This window comes from Elephantulus edwardii, unplaced genomic scaffold, assembly GCF_000299155.1.
Source record: "Elephantulus edwardii isolate Elephantulus edwardi_28Jun2011 unplaced genomic scaffold, EleEdw1.0 scaffold00169, whole genome shotgun sequence".
NCBI classification, from domain to species: Eukaryota; Metazoa; Chordata; class Mammalia; order Macroscelidea; family Macroscelididae; genus Elephantulus; species Elephantulus edwardii.
This window is the reverse complement of record NW_006399919.1, coordinates 5,304,780-5,327,715: the sequence shown is the minus strand read 5'-3', so window position 1 is coordinate 5,327,715 and position 22,936 is coordinate 5,304,780. Positions and strand designations below refer to the sequence as shown.

At 40.7% G+C, this 22,936-nt stretch overlaps 1 pseudogene; it reads right to left on the bottom strand.

The window, feature by feature from the left end:
* Nucleotides 1-12,400: 12,400 nt before the first annotated feature.
* Nucleotides 12,401-14,597, bottom strand: LOC102872084 (annotated as a pseudogene).
* Between the last annotated feature and the right edge of the window lie 8,339 nt (nucleotides 14,598-22,936).

Here is a 22,936-nt window from a genome sequence, read left to right as displayed (position 1 = left end):
GAGGAGGAGGAGGAGGTCATTTCAGTTCTATCAAGCTAGCCCGTGAAAACTGCTGATAACAACAGGATGTGGGGAAGCAGGGACACTTATGCATCACTGGTGGCAGCATGGATTGATGCCCCTTCCTAACTGTTATGGGGTCAGCAATTTCACCTTACTTTTCTGATTACAGTAACCCATGAGACAATGCCCAGCACTTAGTAGATAGCCCACAAATAGTTACTGAATGTACTCATCATTTAACACATTGTATTCTAAGAAGCCTGTAGTTTCAAGAAGGACACACAAACACAGGGCTTTCAAAACAGAAGAAGGAAATTCCTAGTCATCTTGGTTGCTTAAGCAAATCTCTCTAGTGGTGACTGGTTTTGCAACCAAATCTGTTCAGAACTGAGACTTGTATAATTATAGTGTATTGAACACGCTTTTGAAAAAATTATAATCTATTGAAAATTAATTTCTTGAGGTTTTATATGAAAAAAATTGTAACTACTATTTTTAGTTCTTTGCTTGAGAGAACCCATTTTTCAAAATTATGACTTGATTTTGCAGTCATTGAACTCTAGAAAATACACTTGATTTTTACTGAAAGCACATGCAGCGTATTGTAGGTATTAGATTAAAATGCAGAGAGCTGTGATATTTGCCTCCTCCCCAGAATAGTATTAAAAGGAATATGATCTATTTGGAAGGCTCTGTGGCCCAGTATATTGTCACTGAAATGATACATGTGCATGAGTTCTGACCCTAAATTAAAAAAGAGTTTACTCGAGGAATACTCCCAGAAGATCCGATAATTCCAATCCCCAAGACTGAACTCCATAATATAATACTCTATTAATGTCTCTCTTTGAGAAGAATGGGAATCCCAGAACATTTGATTGTGCTTATGCCAAACTTATACTTGGACCAGGAGACAGTCATCAGAACAGAGCAAGGAAACACTGCATGGTTCAAAATTGGGAAGGGTGTGCATCAAGGATGTGTCCTATCTCCATATCTTTTCAATCTGTATGCAGAACAGATTATCTGGGAGGCTGGGCTCCATGAGGAGAAATGTGATTTTAGGATTGGAGGTATACTCATCAACAATCTGCATTATGCAGATGAAACAACCTTGCTTGCTGAAATTGAGGAGGACCTGAAGTACTTGTTGTAGAAGGTCAAGGATTAAAGCCTTCAAAATGGGTTGAAGCTCAACATCAAACAAAGATTCTCACCACTGGGCCGATTGACAGCATCGTGATAGATGGATGGTGAAGAGACTGAGATTGTTGACAGCTTCAGTTTGCTTGGTTCTATAATCAACACTCTTGGTACCAGCAGCCAGAAAATTAAAAGATGAATTGCATTGGGAAAGTCTGCTGTCAGAGGCCTTGCCAAGATACTGAGGAGCAATGATGTCAGTCTGGAGACTAAGGTGCACATAATACAAGCCAGGGTCTTTGCCATTACTTGCTGCATCAGAGAGCTGGACAATGACTAGGAATGACAGAAGGAGAGTTGATGCCTTTGAGCTTTGGTGTTGGAGAAGAGCATGGACTGCTAGGAGGACAAGCAAGTTCATTCTGGAGAGAGTGAAGCCAGGCTACTCCTTGGAGGCAAGGACTCTGAAGCTCCGTCTGACATACTTTGGGCATGTTGCAAGGCGGGATCAGTCCTTGGAGAGGGAAGTCATGCATGGGAGGGTGGAGGGACAGCGCAGGAGAGGAAGACTCTGGATGAGATGGATTGATTCAGTGACTAGGTAATGGGGGCAGATGTGTCAGAGATAGCAGAGCACTAAGTCAAACATTGGACCTTTCTAAGTGGGGCCTTGAACATGGAACATGTTGCTGTGAAACAACAAGCAACGAACCTTGCTCATTCATTTCTATTAGTGATGATTTTCAATCCTTCAAGTGAGATTTTGAGTGCTAGTGTATTCAACAACAGTGTTATTCACCCTTGCAAGAGCATGGAAACAGCCTAAATGTCCCACAATCTAATGGATTGAGAAATTACGGTACACTTACATGGTGGAAGATTACGCAGCATGCATGAGCAATGGTTTTGTAAGTCACTACCTAACTTGAGAGGGACTGGAGAGCATTAGGCAAAGCGAATGAACTCAATCCCATAAGGACAAATACTGTAGAAGACCACTATTGTAGAACATGTATTCATTCAAGGATGGGAGCAGAGGGGTGAAGATACGCTGGAGGGATAGTTAACCATAGGGTCGCATAATTTGATGGGCGGAGGGAGAAGTAGGTAAAGAAAATGGGAAAGATCTGGTGTGAAAAACACTGTGTAAGAACTTTGTAAGTAAACCACTATAAAGAAAAAAAATTATTTAGAAAAAAAGAATATGCACGAAGAAGCTGACATAAAAGAACTTCATGAAATAGAAATAATTAGATTTATGAATTCTGGAAATTACTAACATTTTCTCTCCACAATAGTCTCTCACCAAAACTTCTAGGCAGCCAGCTGAGTGCTGAGTCAGAACTGGAAGGAAAATTTAACCAGGGATTCTGGTTGCTAGAGAGAGGTAGTCCAGCAGGTCTAAAACCCCTGGTTCTATATCAGATTTCTTTTTTCCTGATAATGCCTAAGAAATCCTGCCGACTTATTCCTCCTGACAGCACCCAAACACACATAAAGGATGTAGGAATCTTCGACCTTCTCTGGCATTCACAGACATTTTCCTTGTCACCACTATCAATCAACCAGACAGTACAAACTTTCTTTTCCCTTCATAGGACTTTTGAGAGTTTCATCACCATAACAGATGGAAGGATGGCAAACGGATGTTTTAACCATAATTCTAATCCCCATAAATGACATAATTATAGGAATCCAAATTACAGAATATGACCATCATTCCCCAAGCAAGTGGCCTGGCTCTACACCACCAAGTTAGGAAACTGTTTCCAGGAAAATTCCATTCAAACTCCTTACCTGTTGTTAACTGGACCGTGAAGGACAAAACTAAACAGAACTTGCTCTCAAGTCACTTCTGACCCGTGGTGACCCTGCGTGTTACAGCGTACAACAGCCCCGGGGGTTTCGTTGCCTGTAATCTTGAAAGAAACTTATTACCAGGTCTTTTTTTTCCCCCATGTTGCTGCTCAAATCTTCCAATTTAGTAGTTGATCATAATCACCTAAGTTTACTAATTGATCACAAACATAACTGGCATATAAATGGAGAAAATCCATTCACAGGATTAACGGAGATTAGTAGTTACTAACATTTGTATCCTAGAGACAGGACTCATTTATAGTATGTGAATAGGGCAAATGAAAGCTTCCAGGGATTTAGAACGAGGACAAATCATTACTGGAGAAAGGCGAAGCCAGGGCTGCTGTTCTGTGTAGCCTTGGGGTCCCAGAGGAGGTGAGGGTATGGGCATTAAGGAAAGGCATGTGTGGGCATCTCCCAATACATTCGCCCTGGGCATTGCTCCTACCACCAGTTAAGAAGTTCAGAGCCATGAAACTATTAATTAACACTGTAGGCTTGGCCAAGTTTTTAAAATCTTGCAACTTTAGTTTCTTTAGGTGTAATACTGGCATCATAAAATTGCGGGGGAGAAAGGGTTACAATGAGAGAATTGTGAGGGTTAAGAGAAGTAATTTATGCCAAACATCCAGTATCTGGTCAACAAATATTTATTCCCTTTTCTTCAGGGAACGTTTTCCTCCCAAGGCACGTGTTTCTCTGGAGCACTTAATACCATCTAACAGGAGTAATTTGCTTCTCATTGTCATCCTCTGTCAGCATAACAGTTCTCAGAGAGCAGAGCTTTGCTTTGTACCTAACATCTTGAGCAATGCTGAGTACAGAGTTGAAGGATATTGTCAAAATGCTCATTTATGAGCGAGCACATTTGTGAATCGTGTCTTTTACGCTGAAGCCCTTCCCTTGGACCACACCATCTTTGATTCACTTGTTAGTTCACACTTCCGAGTCTCACACTAAGAATGTTCTAGAGAATTGTTCCTTGATGAGAAGATGTCAGAGAAAAACAGGATTCTTCAGAAAAATGGTCAAACTATGCTGCTGAGAAATAACCTTTGCGTGACCAGCTGAGGCCAGTCACCATTAGAGGGCAGCAGATGGCTTTTCTGTGGTGTTGAGGCCAGCCCCAGGCCACACCAGCTTTGCACAGTTATATAGGCTGAATCTGGAAACAATGGGACAATAAATGAGGGGGAAACAGGACGAATGTAGAATACTTCTCTGCATTCATTTACATGTCCTCAGAAGAGGTCTATGGCTTGTGAATGAGAAGGAATACAAATCCTTATTGTTTTTTGGAGTTGTTTTAAGAAGGAAAATATTCTCAGAGCAGTTTTACAGTGATCTTGTTGACTTACCTAAGAATGTCCTAGGATGGTAGTTTAAAAATCCGAGCATCCAACTCCTTCAATCGTACTGGAGCTGAGAAAGGAGATTTGTGATTTCGGCAAGCTTCCTTCCAGAAGCTTCTGGCTCACTTTCATGGTTGAGGAGCACTAGACTTGGAAGGGGTATCTTGGAAAGATGGAGGGTCAGTGAAGGAGAAGAAGACCCTCAATGAGATGATTGGCATGGGGACTTGAGCAATGAGTTCTGGGGTGTGAGAGATGAGGAAGGAATGGCACAGGAGAGAACAGGACTCAGGTCAGCCATTCTTAGGTTTGCTGTGAGTCGTACTCGACTTTATGGCACTTAACAAAACCACCACCAGATGACATTTTGCAAACATTTCACATATAAAGCCCCAGAGTATTTTTGTGTGCTTTTTATTTTAAATGTATAAATTATATGCATATATAACTTTCTAAATGTATTGTGAAAAGGAGCCCTGGTGATGTAATGGTTTAGCCCTCAGCTTCTAACTGAAAAGGTTCAAACACCGTGCCAGAGAAAGATGTCTGCTTCCATAAAGTCTACAGCTTTGGGTAAACAATAACACACAGAGCTACTCAGCAGCTCTGTGAACAATTAACTTTACACGATTATAAAGCTTACAAGGGGTTAGTAAACAGATGAATAGAAATGAGAATCACAGGGAAGAATTAGGAAGAAGAGTGTACTTACAATATGGAAATTATCATCAATGTCATAAAACAAAGTGAATAGCTGCATGGGAAACCAATTTACTTTGTAAACTTTCACTCAAATCACAATAAAAACTTGGTTTTCTTGAAACAAAACAAAAAACCTGAGACTTCACGCTTGGGATCAACAGAGGGCAGTTCTCCTCTAACCAACATGGGGACTATGAGTTGAAGGTGATAAAACATTGACCAAAAAACCCAGAAATCCCTAAAATCTGCAAAATATGAGTTCAAAACCAATGAATCAAACGTAAAGCAGACTCTTTACAACAGTAAAGAAAGCACAGAACAGGAAACGAAAAAAGCAATTCCATTGATAATGGCCAACCACAAGATGATCTACTTGGGAATTATCAAAACTAGAGACACAGAAGATCTTTATGTTTTCATTATTATGGCAACTGTGGGGGGAAAAGGTAAAAATTGTAATCAACCTAGAATAAAATCATGAAAATATTGTATGTTAAAAGCTTATTTATAGAGGTAACTATGTCTGTTATTTAAGTGATATTAAATTGCTCTTTAACCTTAAGTTTCCATGATTCAAAGATTCTCTGATTTCTTTTTTCCCACAATTAAGATTGTTACCGAACAATAATTATTTTGAAGTCTTAAAATACTATTTATTTATTTTGGTATTATCTTCACCTTTCACCTAAGTCTTAATGGATTGAAAAACAATCAAAAGTAAAAAAAGAAAAGAAAGAAAAACCCAGACAAACAACAAATGTACAGCAGTCAATCATGTGTTGCTGGAGACTTGCCTGTTGCCATGTGTTGAACCTATCTCAGCAGAGCTAGAACAGAGCAGGCTAGGAAGAATCTGCTTTTTAAAAAAAAAAATCAACCAATGAAACCCCTATGATCCTGATGGAGCTCTGTCCCCTTCATCCCAATCATGGCAAAGAACCAAGCATTGTTTTGTTCCATTGCACATGGGTTGCCATGAATCAGACCAACTCACAGTAGTTAACAAGAGTTGATATAGGAACTTCTCACGCCACATTTTGGATGGAATGAGGATAACTGATGCCTATTAAATGATATTTTACTAACCCTCAAGGTGATTGTGATGACACAACATTAATTTCCCCAAGTTTATGGCCTCAACGTCGATGGTCATTATGAGGTGACATGACTACTGGAAGTCTTCTGTTTCAGTAGCTTAATTCTCTCTCCCCCTCCGCTTACCTTCCATCTTTTCTACTTCCCTCCCTCACTCTTTCTCTACTTCCCTCATTTGATGCTGGGAAGATCATCACATTTATCCCTTTCTCAACCTGATATCCTGAGTGCAAATTCTGTACAGGAACTCTAAGAAGGTAGACTGACTAGTGTGTTGTTGGCCTCAGGGTTACCCAGTGGCCAGGTAACTTACAAAAGAACACAGGTACACACACAGAGCCCTGGGGTTGCTCCAAGTCTAAGCCAATTACAAAGTCACTGACTATGAGCCCCTGCTTAGAAAACGCTTTCGGTGCCTAATTAGAATTTAATCTGGTATTTAGCTGTTCTGGGGTCACTATTTTTTTTTAAACTTTAATAATTTTATATTCAGATTGAAAATGAAAAGTGCAAATATTCGCATATTCTTCTGAGGATATACATAATTTCAGAGGTTGAAAGTGTGTAGCTTTCTCCAAGTGTGGAGTCTGGATTATCAGCAGTAAGGGTCCCTGGGATTTTACTGGAAAATCCCACTTTCTGACATACTAGGTCAGAAACTCTTAGATGGGAATTCTCAATTTGGATTTCAGCAAGCCCTTCAAAAGTAGGGAAACAAAAATACAGGAGTCATGAGCAGACTTACTAGTACCATGAGTCAAAGTCACCTGGGAGGGCATTTAGGTCAAGGAAGGCAGACCTTCAGAGGCAAACAATGTTGGGCACATGAAATCTATCTTCTTTTAAATTCACACGTGTCATTTCAATGGTTAGTAAATATTTATGTGCATGTAGTGAGGAGAGACCGGTCCTTAGAGAGGGACATCATGCTTGGGAGGGTGGAGGGACAGCGCAGGAGAGGAAGGCCCTCTATGAGGTGGATTGATTCGGTGACTGGGCTAATTGGGATGGGAGTGTCAGAGACAGTGCGATTGGCACAGGACAGAGCGGAGTTTAGGGCTGTTGTACATAGGGTCGCTATGAGTCGCAGGCGACTCGACGGCACATAACAACAACAACAACAACATGTGTGATATAAGAATATCAGCCATGAAGAACACAAAGGCAGAGGAGGAAGAAAAGACCAGAGGAATGTCATAAGAGACTCTGAATATTGCAATAAAGCACTGAGAAGCCAAAGTAAAGGGAAGAAATCAAGAAATTAAAGAGCTGAACAGAAGATTTCAAAGGGCAGTTCAGGAAGATTAAGTATTATAATGACATGTGCAAAGAGCTGGAGTAGCGAAATCAAAAGGACCAAATTTACTCAGCATTACTTAAGCTGAAGAAATTGAAGAACAAATTCAAGCCTCGAGTTGCAATACTTAAGGATATTTTGGGCAGAATATTAAATGATCCAGAAAGCATTAAAAGAAGATGGAAGGAGTATACAGAGTCACTATACCAAAAGGAATTGGCTGACACAGAAGAATTTCATGAAACAATGTATGAGCAAGAGCCTGTGGCGATGAAAGAAGAAGTTCAAGCTGCGCTGAAAGAATTGGCAATAAATAACCAAACATGCTGTTGCTGTCTCACCTCCTTGACATGAGGCAGAAGCTGGGTGTTGAACGTCTTACTTTCCTGAGATTCTCTTTCTGCTTCTGTGACTCCTAAACCAAGCTCGATATTTAGCTCGATGACAAAGTACTTTGGTATGTGCAGGACTCTATACCATCAAAAACAGAGGCATCAAGAACTGACAAAGATTTTAGTCTGTTCTTATGGGTCTGGGTCATGTATCTGGGTTACAGTTTGTTTCAGTTTCCCCAGAATTTTACATTCTTCTTGCCTGCCTCTCCACCTCTCTTTGGCTACTAGGCTTCAACATCAAACAGAACACAACAGTCACACAGAAAGTACTTAACTGACTCTTAATTTTTATTTTATTATTTTTTTTTGTGTGTGTGTGTACCATCAAATGGGATCTGACTGGGAGAGGTGGAGCTTGTCCCTCCTTCTCCAGCAAAGCAACTGGTGGATTCGAACTGTCCATGTCTGAGATTACAGTGCAGCTTCTTGCCATTTAACCGACACTTAAAATTGCCTGTTGTTGTTGTTGTTATGTGCCGTCGAGTCGTTTCCGACTCATAGCGGCCCTATGCACAACAGCCCTAAACCCTGCTCTATCCTGCGCCAACCGCACTGCCTCTGACACACCCATCCCGATTACCCCAGTCACTGAATCGATCCATCTCATAGAGGGTCTTCCCCTCCTGCGCCGTCCCTCCACCCTCCCAAGCATGATGTCCCTCTCCAAGGACCCGTCCCTCGTGGCAACATGTCCAAAGTATGTCAGACGAAGCCTCAGAATCCTTGCCTCCAAGGAGCAGCTTGCTTTAATCCTCTCCAAGATGAATCTGTTTGTTTTCCTGGCAGTCCATGGTACATTCAGTACCCTTCATCAGCACCACAGCTCAAAAGCATCCACTCTCCTTCTGTCCTCCCTAGTCATTGTCCAACTCTCTGATGCATAACAAGCGATTGCAAAGACCATGGGCTGTATCAGGCGCACCTTAGTCTCCAGAGAGACACTGTTGCTCCTGAGTACCTTTGAGAGGTCCCTAACAGCAGACTTTCCTATCGCGATACGCTTTTTGATTTCCTGACTGCGGGTGCCAAGAGTGTTGACTGTGGAGCCGAGCAAACTGAAGCTGTGAACACTCTCAATCTCTTCGTCATCCATCCTGACGCTGCCAATTGGTCCAGTGACGAGAATCTTTGTCTTCTTGACATTGAGCCTCAGTCCATACTGAAGGCTGCAGTACTTGACCCTTCACAACAAGTGCATGAGGTCCTCCTCAGTTTCAGCAAGCAGGGTTGTGTCATCTGCATAACGCAGATTGTTAATAGATCTTCCACCAACCCTGATGCCACAATTCTCCTCATAGAGCCCAGCTTCTCGGATAATCTGCTCTGCATACATGTTGAAAAGGTATGGAGACAGGATGCATCCCTGGCGTACACCCTTCCCAATTTTGAACCATGCAGTGTTACCCTGCTCTGTTCTGACTACTGCCTCTTGATCCAAGTACAGGTTTCACATTAGCACAATTAAATGTTCTGGGATTCCCATTCTTCTCAGAGTCAGCCACAGTTTGTTATGATCCACACAGTCAAATGCCTTTGCCTGTACTGAGAAAGTAGTGCACGTGCACACACACACACACACACACACACACACACATTCAATCTCAGGTTGAATGTGACTTGATAAATTAAAGTCAAGGTTGAAAAGAAAGTATAAATAAGGGGGCTGCAGTCTTTTGTTTGGAAACAGAAGACTATGAATATATTCTTATGAATGTATATCTAAGAATATACCTTTCAGGGGTGGGGGAGATGGGGGAATTGTATACCAATGAAGGAATTTTTTTTCTTCTTCTTTTTCTTTTCAAAGAGAGGAGTGAACTGGTGGGGAGGAATGGGCAGGGAGAAAAGTGCAGCAATGAATGAATGGAAATCCAAAATCTCTGTAAATGTTTATCAAAATTAATTAAAAAAAAGAATATACCTTTCATATATATGATCATAGCACATGACTTCCAAATTGTGATATGGATAAGGAAAAAGAGGGTCAAATAAATTAAACAAACAAAATAAAATGTCACTTACTGGTATTTCTACCACAGCACAAGATAACAGTGTAAAAATATAAATATAAGGGATTTTTGTTTTTTTTCTTTCTGGGGCCAAACTCAGTGATTTCTTCCAGAAATTGTTCCAAACCTTAGACTTCATCTTTTCCTTCTTCCTTTCTTATTTTGTTTCTGTCAGTTCTCATATTTTGGACTAATGCATTCCCATTGATCATCACACATAGATTAATGACTGCCCTCGAGTTTCCATTTCTGTTTTCAAGAATTGCATGCCAAGACAGTGTTTTGGTTGTTGACCAAGTTCAAGTGCACTCCACCCATTCTTGTGAGAGGAATACAAGACGCTGTCTCTGAGTGTCTCTAGAGTGAAATTCTTAAGTCGGTCTTGAAACATTCTGCTTCATATGGAGATCTCTCAGAGGTTTTGTGACCTCTTTACATTGTACCTACTGCCCTTGAGTTGATTCTAATTCAACAGGACAGAGCAGAAATGTGTTCTTACAGGACCGAGTAGAACTGCCCCAGAGCGCTGCCGAGGCTGGAAATCCGCAGGAAGCAGACTGCCTCGTCTTTCTCCTAGTGGATTCACCCTGTCGACCTTTTGGTTCACAATTCCACCTACTACACCATCAAGACTCCTTTAGTGACTGTTAATATTAGAGCTACCCTCATTTCTGGGGCTGTCTCACCAGGTTTTGGCTGGATGTCATTTATTTCTTACTTCTGACATTGTTTGCACCTTGCTAATCTTTTTCTCGTTGTCCTACTGATTGATGTATTCAAGTAAAACCCTCAAATTTCAGATTTTTTTATCAGTCATCATTGTCAGCTCAGGTCTATTAGAATACTATGTGAATGAATAGGTAACATTTTTGGAAAAACAAATGTAACATTTTCAGATAATAATTTTGTGTTTCCCCCCTCCCCCCAATCTCTCTACTTTTCCTCTTTTTCTTTTCTCTTATTAAAGTAACACTTTGATCCTTTCTCATGGCCCAAGTGGGATGCTGATCAAGGTAAACAATACCCACAGCGACCCGCGTTAAAGCCTGGTGTGGTGGTGCTCAGAGTCGGAAATCAACCACACTTAATAGAAAACCCAGTTTTAATTCTTTCTTTTTATTTTTAACAATATTTATTCTAACAACCACAACAGTCTTACCAAAGCAAAATTTTAATAAGGCTTATTTGTTCAGAGACATCAATTAGCTTTCATATATATGTTGTTGTTTTGCTGAATGCCTTCAAGTAGAGCATGTCTCACAGCGACCCTATGAATAAAAGGCCTGAAGCCCCTCTACAAGTATTGATATTTATCAAAGTTCATAGAGTTTCCAGAGACAAGTTGTTTAGGAAGTGGATGCCACTCCTGCTTCCAAACCTGTCATAGAATGTTATTGTTTGAGTCGCCTGAGATGCATAGCAACCCTATGTACAGCAGTTCTGAACCCTTCCCTGTCCTGAGCCAGTCTCCCTAATTCTGACACACCAACCCCGCATCGCCCCTGTTACTATATCAATCCATCTTGTCCAGGGTCTTCCTCTCCTGTGCTGTCCACCTACCCTTCTGAGCATTATGTCCTTCTCCAAAGACCTATCTCTCCTGGCCATGTGCCCAAAATAAGTGAGGTGGAGCTTCAAATTCCTAGCCTCCAAGGAGAGATTGGTTTCGCCCTCTTCAAAATAGACCTATTTGTTTTCTTGCCAGTCCATGGTATGTTCAAGACTCTTCTCCCGCACCACAAATCAAAAGCATCTATTCTTCTTCCATCATTGTTAGTCACTGTCCAACTTTCTGAAGCATAACAAGTAATTGAGAAAACCATGGCCTGATTAGGTGCACCTTTGTATCTAGACTGACATCGTTGCTCTTCGGCACCCTGGAGGGGTCCATGATGGCAGATTTTCCCAATGCAATTCATCTTTTGATTTCCTGACTGCTGGTGTTAAGCAGTAATAGCTAACAACCTCAATCTCTTCTCCATCCATCATGAAGTTGTTGGTTGGCCCAGTGGTGAGAATCTTTGTCTTCTTGATGTTGAAGTTCAATTCATATTGAAGACTACAGTCCTTGACCTTTTGCAGCAGGTCCTTCAGGTCTTCTTCAGCTTCAGCAAGCAAGGTTGTGTCATCTGAATATCATAGGTTGTTGATGAGTCTTCCTCCAATCTTGATGCCACCTTCCTCCTCATAAAGCCCTGCTTCCCAAATGATCTGTTCTGCATACAAATATACAGTTTTAGAAATTATCTTTGGTGCTCAAGGAGCGTATAGCCATGAAAGGCATCATGATACAGAGAAAGTACTTGTATTGAAACTGGAAAGATCATGAAAAAGTTGACTCCAGTCTCAGCTTTTTCTAAGTTGAACATAAATAACCATCTGCAGTAGTTGCCCCTAAAGCAAATAACAACAGAAGACAGTCACACAAGAACTAGTCTCCAGAGGGATTCTCTGACAGACAGGGATCCAGCAGCTCACTCCTTGAGAGCAGATTCCTGTTAAAGACCAGAAACAGCCACCAGCCAGGGCCATCATTTGTTCGCCTCACATCACTGTGTCCTCAAAATTGGAGGAAAATTGAGAACGTGTATTGTAGGCTTGTTCTTTGGCTATATGAGAGTGGAGCTTTGACTCTGCTGGGCTTTGGGATCAGGGGGAGCATTAAGTGGATCAGCCATGGAAGAAATAAGAGGGATTTACTTAGCCTGGCCGTACACACTCATAGGCCTTTGTTCCACGTTCTTCCCTCTGCTTTGGATTCTCTCCACCACCTCCTCATAGGACTCATCCTGTCCATTCATCCTGTTCACCTCAACGATGATATCCCCCTCTTCCAGCCCAGCCAGGTTAGCAGGGCAGCCCTTCTTTACCTCTTTTGGTGAATGAGCCTAGCAGATCCCGAATGGTATTTAAGAGAAAGGCATAGCCATTTGCACCTTTGACCAGCCTGCAGAGTTTAGGCTTATGATACGCTTCCCCTGCAAGATCTGAGCTTGGGGCCTTCAGAGGGGCCGAAGTGGTTATGCTTGGCTCCTTGATGGAACCACTGGGCAATTCTTGACTTTGATAGTAGAGAAACGGGGAAACAGAACCAACCTATACATGTCTGTTTCCTTGTCTACCACCAACAGTGATCCAGGCTTTTCACACACTCAACAGTGACTGCAACCACCAGATCATTGTTCTTCAGGCCAGCCTTCTCTGCCGACTTCCAGCGTCTAGGTCCTTGACTATTTGACCTTTCTGGGTGGGGCAATCTCTCAGGTAGCACTCATAGCCGCCAGTGCCCTTCTTTATCTCTATGACCCAGGGCTGGTGTGGGAGCAGCTTCAAACTAATTGTTTGCCTCTTAAAGGGTATTTTCTTCTCACTATAGAGTTTGTCAGTTTCCTCGTCTACCAGCAGGAACATAATAACATGGCTTCCCAACTTCTTCACCTTTTCAATCACTTCTTTGTGGCTGGCGTTTTCTATATTTGCTCCAGTCACATCAATCAAATGACCATCAGCTAGGACACCAGATGTCATAGTCACACCTTGAGGTATTATATCAAACATGCATACTACCTTTTTACCTTTGATAGTTTTCAGAGAGAAGTCATAACTGTTCCCTTCCTTCACCTTGTAGCACAGCTGAGGCTGGATCCAAGTCTCTGTTCTGCCATTCTTCACCAGAGGTGTCACATTCAAACTTGGCTCCTGACTTTCACCCAACTCCTTCAAGTTCTACTTTGTTTTTAATGTTTGTTGGTTTTTTTTTTAAATTTTCAAAGGTTTATTATGCTTTCTACACCTTATTAGGAAGTTCTGCTAGAGTAAGAATCGTCCAGCAATAGCTTTATTCCAATTCAAGTTTTGGGTTTTGGGTTTGGTGTGGTTTTTGTTTTAGTTTTGTTTTTTTTTTTTTTGTTCGTCTTTATTTCCATTCATTCATTGTTGCACCCACCCCTCCCCCGCAGTTTGCTCTTCTCTTTGAAAAGTGAAAGAAAAATTCTTTCATTGTTATATAATCCCTCCCCCCAAGTCCACTCCACTATCATGACCCCTGTCATGATAATAATACCTAATCACATATCCCTTTTAAACAGTGCTCTCCCTCATCTCTTTCAATAGAGTATACATTATTTATCCCATATTTCTCAGTCTCCCCCAACCCCAATGTCAGTTCCATTTTATAACAGTGGCCCAATGCAATATTTGTCCTTTTGTGGCTGAGATATTTCACTCAGCATAATGTCCTCCAGGGTGACCCATTTTGAATGATATTTCACGAGTTTCTTGTTTTTCACTGTAGCATAGTATTCCATTGTGTGAATATATCAGATCTTCTCTATCTGTTCGTTTGTTGATGGGCACTTAGGTTGTTTCCAACTCTTTGCTATTGTGAACAAAGCTGCGGTAAACACAGGTGTGCATATATCTGCTTGGGGTGGCAGTTATGGTTTCTTCTCAGTATTGACTTTTTCTTTATATAGAACTTCCCATCAAGAGTTAATAAAGTCACTGAACTTTTTCTGATCAGATCCACAACCTGCATATGCTTTTCCTTGTCCACAATGACACCATTGATCTTAAGAACTCTGTCTCCATCCTGAAGGCCAGCCTTCTCTGCTGGACTATCCTTCTCAACCACTCGAACCAAGTGGCCATCAGTATCCTTCTCAATTTGCAGAAAGAAGCCATAGGTTTGTCCTTCTTGTTTGGATAGCTTGCATTCTCGGGGGTTCAAAGTGGAGGCCATTTCTGGATCCAACAGGAGAGGAGCCACTCCGTTCACTCAGGAATTCTCTCTGCTGCTCCCAGTGTTAATTCTTAGACTCCTAGATCCAGGCACTGCATCACTCTATGCTCCTGTCCAATCTCTGACAGATAATCTTCTACTCCTTTTATTCCTGGTGCTGTAAACCTTTGAGAAATGCTTGAATTGGCTCTGATGCATAGCAACTCTACACAGTATAAGTGAATGAAACCCTGCTGGATCTTATCAGAGTTGGGGCGTGCCGTTGGGGGTGGTGGTGGTGGTGGTGGTGGTAGCACATTATAGACTAGGATTCTCTGTCACTTCAGTGCCTAGGGTCTCCCTTTCCCACCTCCACTGTATCCTCCTTGTAACCAGCAGATGCTTGGTAATTACTTTATTGATGTTGAGCAATTAAGCTTTCAGCATGCCTAACGTACATAGTACAGGCACAGAGCTAATGGTTCAGTAATTGCCATTGTAAACAAGAGGCACATATGGACTGCATAGCAACCTAATCTGTCAACAGTGATCTTTTGATCCACGTAGGACCCAAAGATGACGATCAGCCACGTTGCTTTGAATATATCATGCTCTCCAGTGCCTGGCCAATAACATTGGCAAGGTCAAAAGTCCTGCCACCGTCCTTCCTCCTGAAAGTTTCAGGAGTCAGATGCATTTGGATTGCTGACAAGCCTCTGGAGAACACACATTCAAAGAGAGACATGGTTGGCCGCCATTGTTAATTGTAGCCTGGCTGTTTCCTACTTGGATCAAATGATCGGATTTGGTTGTTAGGCAGTATGTAGATAGATGGTCCTTGTTTATGTTGCAGAACCATTCTGAACTAGTGTGAAGCCTTAAGTACAACGTAGGGTGGTATGTTAACTGATTCAAATCTGCCAACCAGTCCTTGAAAGAAAGATGAAATAGTCTCTTCCTAGAAGGCTTCACAGTCTCAGAAAACTGATGCAGAGTCTCCGTGAGCTGAGTCAACCCGAAGGCTGTGGTTTGGTTTTGAGTCCAGCCATAATAACAGAAACACACAGATTGAGGAAATCCTTGCCCATATCAACTTTCAAAAATATTTTTCCAAGTGTGCAACAATGAATGAATGAAAATCCAACTTTTCAACTTTCATTAAAATTACAATAAAAAACTTTTCCCTTTCAGCCATCAGAGGAAACACTCAAGAATAAATGAAAAGAATGTAATTTATTCAATCTTTTTTCTCTCCTTTTCAAACACACACACACACACACACATGCACACACAATCTTTATTATATTATCTTGGAATCCTGATTTTACTGTAACACAAAGACATACTGGCAAATGAAAATAGGCTCAAAAGTCTAGTTGCAAGTAACTGAAAAAAAAAAATTAACAGTAGACATCAAGTAAAAATGAATCCTAATAAATAATTCATTCATAAGTCTTGAAAACAAAAATTGGTCTTGGTTTCATACTTTTAATATGCTTTTCCCCTTAGATTTATATGAAACTTCAAAAGATATAAACATCTCTATATACAAAGAAGCAACATGGTGGTATGCATAACTCTATATGTTGCAGGATTTTAGAGGAAAAACTATGAAAAATTTACTTTGAAGCCTTCTCTTTAAGTCCTAAAGAGAAGGTAGTTTGAAATATTTCTAAGTGGTCAAATAGGTTTTTAGTAAGGAATAATATAAAATTACAATATGGGCAAAGCCAGTTGAGAAAAACAAGAGGTAACCATGCACTCTGCTCCTTCAGCTTGTGGGACAGGCAGGTGGGGAGAGCCGACAGCTCCGAGAAGAATCCGTGTTTCCCGAAGTTCCGCAGGGACAGAGCAATCCAGTACAGGCTTTAAACTGGACCATCACCCTACAGGGGGGAAAAAATCCGATGTCATTCCTTCTTCTTCATTCCTTCTCCCTGTTTTCTTTCTCTCCCCATCATTATGCTTTCATCCTTATCACCCCAATAGGAGAAAGCTTACTGGCTACCTTCTCAATGCTTTCTCCTTGCTTTGTTTCATAACTTTATTTACACTTGAATAACTAATTAATGAATTAATTTCAACTACTGGTCAACCACTTGTTACATACTACCTTTCTAATTACCCAACTTATCTGTGTATTAATTTTCACTCCTCTCTCCTTCCCTTCCCATCTCCGGCAAGCATCCAAGAATGTCTGTATTGAGTGTACATTTTTCCTAAGCGTCTTATACCATAATAGTCTTCCTGTATACTGGTCAACATGATTTCCTTTAAATTCATCCGTGTTTTACAGTGTTTCATGAATTCTTTATTACTCCAGTTGTCAATAGTACTCCCTTATGTGAATGTGCCATAGTTTCTTTGGCCATTTATCTGTGATGAACATTTGGGTTTTTTCATCTCTGTGTTGGTCAATGCTGCAGTGAACACACGTGTATTTTTATCTGTGTTGCAGGTCTTATTTTTTTCAGGAAATGGAACACATAAATATTGACATATTAGGTATTAGTGAAATGAGATGGATTAGCATGGGGCATTTTGAATAAGACAATCTTATGATCTACTATGCTGGAGATGAAAAGGTGAGAAAAATGAAGTCGTTTTCATAGTTTAAAAGGCCATTTCCAGATCTGTCTTGAAATACGATGATGTGAGTGACAGGATAATATCCATATGCATACAAAGAAGACTTGTTAATATCGTTATCATTCAAATTTAACCACCAATAACCAGAGCCAAAGTGGAAGAAATAAATACTTTCTATTAGCTGTAGCAGTCAGATATCGATTGAACATGAAACCAAGATGAATTAATAATAATGAGTGACTGGAATGTGAAAGTTGGGAATCAGGAAGAAGGATCAGTAGTCCGAAAACATGGACTTGGTGACAGGAATGAGGCTGGGGATAGAATGATAAAATTCTATACAATCAATGATTTATCATAGCAAGTCCCTTTTATAAGAAACATAAATACAGGCTATACACATGGATTTCACCTGATGGGATGAACAGGAATCGTATCACTTATATCTGTGGAAGGAATCATTGGAGAAGTTCAATATCAGCAATGAAAACCAGGCCAGGTGCTGATTGTGGAACAGACCATCAGCTGCTCATATGTAAATTCAAATTAAAGCTAAAGAAGGCTAAATCATATGAACAGAAATTAAAATTTTATCTTGACTCTATCCACCGTGAATTGAAAAACCAATTCAGGAATAGGTTTGAGGCCTTGAACACTAATGAACGAAGTCCAGATGAACTGTGGGAAGATATCAGAATATCACTCATGAAGAATGCAAAAAGTGAGTACAAAGAAGGAAGAAGAAGAAGAAAAGACCAAAATGGATTATCAGAAGAAACTCTGAATATTGCACTAGAGTGTAGAGAAGCCAAAACAAAGGGAAGAAATCACGAAGTTAAGGAGCTGAATAAAAGATTTCAAAGGGCAGCTCGGGAAGAAAAGGCAAAGTATTATAATGAAATGTGTAAGGAGCTGAAGTCAGAAAATCAAAAGGGTCGATCAAACTTGCTAAGCATTTCTTAAGCCAAAGGAAATAAAGAGCAAATTCAAACTACAAGTTGCAATGCTTAAGGATGCTATGGGCAGAACATTCAATGGTTCAGGAAACATTAAAAGAAGATGGGCGAAGTATACAGAGTCATTATACCAAAAGGAATTGGCTGACACAGAAGAACTTAAAAAACAACATATATGCAAGAGGCAATAGTGATGAAGGAGGAAGTGCAGACTGCTCTGAAGGACTTGGCAAAAAACAAAGCCCAAGGAATTGATGGAATAACAATTGACATATTTCAGCAACCAGATGCTGCCCTGGATGTGCTCACAAGTTGTGCCAAGAAATCTGGAGGACAATTAGTGGGCCAAGTGACTGGAAGAGATCCATATTCATACCCATTCCAAACAAACTATCGAACAATGTCACTAATATCACACACTAGCGAAATCCTGCTGGGGATTATCCAGAAGCAACTGGAACAGTACCAGAAATACAAGCTGGGTTTCGAAGAGGTTGTGGCACTAGGGACATTATTGCCTATATCAGATGGATCCTGGCAGAAAGCAGAGTATGAGAAGAATGTCTATTTGTGTTTAACTGACTATGCAAAGGCATTGACTGCATGGATCACAACAAATTTTGGCTAACTTTGAGGGAAATGGCAATCCCAGCACACTTGATTGTGCTTATATGAAACCTAAACTTGGACCAGGAAGTAATCTTCAGAAGAGAGCAGAGAAACACTGCATGGTTCAAAATCAGGGACACATCCTGTCTCCATACCTTTTCAATCTGTATGCACAACAGATAATTTGGGAAGTAGGGCTTTATGAGGAGGAATGTGGCATCAAGATTGGAGGAAGACTAATCAACAACCTACAGTATGCAGATGATACAACTTTGCTTGCTGAAACTGAAGAAGACCTGAATCACTTGCTACAGAAGGTCAAGGACTGTAGTCTTCAACATGGATTGAAGTTCAACATCCAGAAGACAAAGATTCTCACCACTGGGCCAATTGGCAGCACCATGATGGATGGAGAAAAGATTGAGGTTTTTAACAATTACTATTTGCTTGTCTCCACAATCAACACCAGCAGTCAGGAAAAAAAAAATTAATTATATTGGGGAAATCTGCTGACAGGGAACTCTCCAGAGTGTTGTAAAGCAATGATGTCAGTCTAGAGACTAAGGTGTGCTTAATCCATTCCATGGTCTTTACAATTACTTGCTATGCTTCAGAGAGGTGGACAATGACTAAGGATGACAGAAGAAGAATAGATACCTTCGAGTGTGGTGCTGGGAAAAAGTCTTGAACATACCATGGACTGCCAAGAAAATAAATAGGTGTGTCTTGGAGAGGGTGAAACCAAGTTTCTCCTTGGAGGCTAGGATTTTGAAGCTCAGTCTCACACACTTTGAACATGTGGCCAACAGAGACTGGTCTTTGGAGAAGGACATGATGCTTGGAAGGGTGGGGGGACAGTGCAGCAGAGGAAGACCTGGGATGAGATGGATTGATACAGTAACTGGAGCAATGGTGGTTGGTATGTCGGAATCAGTGAGACTGGCTCAGGACAGGGAAGGGTTCAGAGCTGCTTTACATAGGGTCACAGGCGACTCAATGGCACATCAACAACAACAGCATAGACCAAAAGTAGGATTTCTGAATCAAACCTCTTTGTATTTCAGATTTTCTAAGGAAGCACCAGACAACCTTCTGTGGAAGTTGCACCATTTTATGCACTCACCAGAAAGGTATGATAATTCCAATCTCTCCATACTCTTTGTGACTTTATTTTAGAGGTGTAATTGGTCTATAACGCTTATATTACAGGAGTTAAAGCTTCATTTTATCTGTCATTATTTATTATTAAAAATAATGTTGCTGAGGCACAGAGCAATCAAGTGATGCATCTAGAGTCATAGCTAGTAAGTAGAGAGGCCAAGATTTGCACTCAAGAATCATCTTCACACTCTGTTGCTGTTATGTGACATTAGGTTGGAACTGACTCACAGCTGATCATCCAGAGGATTTTCAGAGACTCTAAATCACACCAGAGGAGACTGACCATCTTTCCTCAGTGGAGGAGTTGGTGCAGTCAAACAACCTGCTTTGAGTTCTTAGTAAGAGTCCGTATCACTAGGAAACCAGAGAACTCCCTTCACACTGTTTAGTGAGTAATAAACAACATTCACTAAGCTTTCTATCTATTAAAACAGAAGCACATCTATCACTTTGGCAGGCCCTTAGAAATTTTTGGAAGTAGGTATAAATAAGCATATTTTGTAGATTAAGGCATAAGTTATGGCAATTAACTTGCTCAACTGGCATTCAAGCTAAGTCTCAAATCATGTTCTCATGATTTAAAAGCATGTTTCTATATGTTGTCTCATTTAAGAACTATGCCAGGTTTAAGGATGCTTTCAATAAACACTTGTTGCCTGAAGAAAAATGGATGTTGATTTTACACATGCTGTCTGGAAAATAACCAAGAGGCAGTTTGAGTACCTGTTGTTGTTCTTGTTAGGGGCCGTTGACTATATCTCATAGCAAGCTTAAGAACAACTGATCTGAACCTTGCCCGATCTGCGCCAACCTCTGATAGGCTTGAACCCATTGTAAATGTCACTGTGTCAATCTGTCTTTCTGAAAGTCCTTCTCTTTGTCTATGAAATTCCACCTTTCCAGCACAATATCTTTATCCAAGGGCTGGCCCCTCTTGACAACATTCCCAAAGTATGTGTGATGAAGTTTCACTCTCCTTGCCTCTAAGGAGCAGCCAAGTTGCACTTCCTCTAAGATGGACTTTTTTGTTCTTTTGGCAGTCCTTGAGATTCTGAGAAATTAGGCAACTCGTTCAGGTCGCACAGCTCATTAACTTGTGGAACGATGCTGACAGACCAAGGCTCTCCTCATGCCCTATTGGGAAGATTATTGTCCAGCTGTCTCAGAGACCAGGGAAGAATCCTCAGCAGATTGATAACTCTCTCACACATTGAAGTATTAAAGAACTGAATTTTCTTGATGCCTCCAAGCTATCTTTCAATAGCGTAGTGAGAAGGATGACAGTGGAGTGAAATAGTAACATTAAATGGCTTTAGGTTAGAATATATAGTGTTTGTTGTACTACTATTTCAAATCTGATGTAAGTTTGAAGGCTCCAAAATAAAAGTTGATGAAGAAAATATGAAAAGGAAGGAGGAAAGGAGAGAGAAAGGGAGATAAAGAAAGGAAGAAAGAAAAAACACTAAGCTTCTTGAATTCTCTAGTGTCCTGATGCTAACAACTGTGGAAACCATCTCTTGTCTTTGATTATCAAGTGATTCAGTACCTAAGATCTCCAAAACATGGTGTTTGATTAAAGGAGACTCTCTGAAGTATCTAAGTCCTAGCCTAATAGGTATATTTTTAAATGAATGGATAATCCATTTCATTTTCTTATGTATATAGTTGTATAGGGAGTCCAGAGGGCAGAGTTCAGAGCTATTGTTCATCAAGTACAAAACAACAGTAATAGGGAGCCCATCCTTATCAAGAACCTTTTTCTAAAGTGCTAAAGAGGAAGGATGTCAGTCTAAAGACGAAGGTGTGCCTGATCCAAGCCATGATATTTCTAATTGTTTCCTATGCACCTAAAAGTTGGACAGTGACTAAGGATGACAGAAGAAGAATTGATGTCTTTGAATTGTGGTGTTGACGAGTACTGAATATTCCATGAACTGCCAAACGAGTGAACAGATCTATCTTAAAGAAAGTGCAACCAGAGTGCTTCATAGAGGCAAGAATGGTGAAACTTCATCTCTCTTACTTTAAGTATGTTCTCAGGAGGAACCAATCATTGGAGTTTTCACTCTTGGAAAGGTCAACAAAAGAAAGGAAGACTCTCAATGTGACAGATTAGCAAAATGACTGCTACAATGGGCGTAAGTATGACAGAGATCATGAGGATGGCACAGGAAGGCTCCTATTTGCTGTTCATAGAGCTCTTATTAATCATAGACGACTTGATGATACCTAACAACAACAGAGGGCTCCCTAGTGGCATAAGTCATAACATATAAGGCTGCTAAGTGAAGAGCTGGCAGTTTAAACCCACCAGCAACTCCAAAGGTGACAGACGCTCGGTCTCCTCTGACAAAGGAGTACAGTCTTACAAATCCAATGCAAAGTCGCTGCTGTACGTGTCAGAACCAACTTAAGTGTCAGGGAGCTTGGCCTTGATTTTCTGTAACTGTATACAATTCAATGATAATCATCACCACCATGGTAACAGTACTGCTTTCACATATGCATTTTCAATGTGATTTGATGTGATTTCCATATAGTGTTGAAAAAGCATCATTTTTAAGGCAGTTGTTCTTGTGTGTTGTTGAGTCAGAATCCACTCATAGCTGACACTCTAGTGAGTTTTCAGAGACAGTGAATCATACGAGAAGAGACTCCTCATCCTTCTCATGCAGAGCAACTGGTGGATTTGAACTGCATGCGTTTGGGATTGCAGTGCAGCTTCTTAGCACTTGGTCATATGCTATGCTTGTTGCTGTGTCCATTGAGTTAGTTGTGACTCATAACAATCGTATGCACATCAGAACGAAACATTTGCCAGTGGGTTTTCAGAGGCAACAAATCACATGGAAGGAGACTGCCCATCTTTGTCCCTCCGAGTAGCTAGTGGATTCGAACTGCGTTTCTTTGGTTTGGTAGCACAGCTCCTTGCCACTAGGTCACCAAAGCTCAATGTATAAACATATTTCATTTTTAAGTTATGCAAATCTAATACTTATTGCAGTTGTTGTGTATCGTTGAGTTGACCCACAGCTGATCCTCCAG